We start from the raw sequence: 874 nt of genomic DNA, 5'->3' as shown, positions 1-874 counted from the left end.
TGAGGATTTTGAAGGGCCCAATTCATCTTCTCCCTTTTATAATAATGTAAGAAAGCAGTAATATTATTTCTGGATAAATGATAAATGCAAATGTAGAAAATTATGTATATTTAGGGAATATATAATGAGACAGTATGGAAGGGTCATAAAAAATTAATTTTACAATTCTATTTTAAACTAATATCCTAAGCCCAAAGGGATTTATTGATTCCTTCTGCCTTTGAAAACTATAACAGTGTTTAAAACAGAAACCACTAATATTCAAGGAAATGTTACTTTTTGTTTACTTCATAGATGCACGGATTTCTTGGGGGAAGGTATACCATTTGTACACTTCCACCGGGTCAGCCAGGATGTGTAAACCAGAGTAGAAAGGACAGTGATTGCGGGGGAGAAGGCACAACTAATTAGATTCAGTGACACCTGAGTCAACCAAACAATGTAAGAGTGTGGAGATGCTCAGTGATGTCCTGGGAGGCTGGGAAGGATGGCTCCAAACACCCTGGACCTCAGTGGAAATAAAGGAATGATGGAGAAGAGCCGCAAGAGGGACTAAGGCCTGGTACCCAGCCCATAGCAGCTATGCCCCTCTCCAGAGCCTCAAGGCCCTACAGATATTCAAGTCATTGAGTGTTATGGAATTTAACTGTGTCCTCCAAAAAGATATGCTGAAGTCTTAACCCCTGGTACCTGTGAACTTGACCTTGTTTGAAAACAGGGTCTTTGAAGATGTTATTAGCTGACATAAGGTCATACTGGGTAGAGTGGGTCTTAATCCAGTATGAGTGGTGTCCTTATAAAAGAGGAGAACAGACGTGGAGACAGATATACAAAAGGGAAAACAGCCATGTGACAACAAAGGCAGTTGCAGCTG

At 40.4% G+C, this 874-nt stretch overlaps 1 protein-coding gene across 1 annotated transcript in view; it reads right to left on the bottom strand.

Annotated features, from left to right (window-relative positions):
* PCP4 (Purkinje cell protein 4) overlaps positions 1-874 on the bottom strand; it is an 86236-nt gene that overhangs the window by 3032 nt on the left and 82330 nt on the right. The gene's annotated exons all lie outside the window — the stretch shown is intronic.

This window comes from Trichechus manatus, unplaced genomic scaffold (genome assembly GCF_000243295.1).
Source record: "Trichechus manatus latirostris isolate Lorelei unplaced genomic scaffold, TriManLat1.0 scaffold00202, whole genome shotgun sequence".
NCBI classification, from domain to species: domain Eukaryota; kingdom Metazoa; phylum Chordata; class Mammalia; order Sirenia; family Trichechidae; genus Trichechus; species Trichechus manatus.
This window is presented reverse-complemented; position numbering and strand designations above follow the sequence as displayed.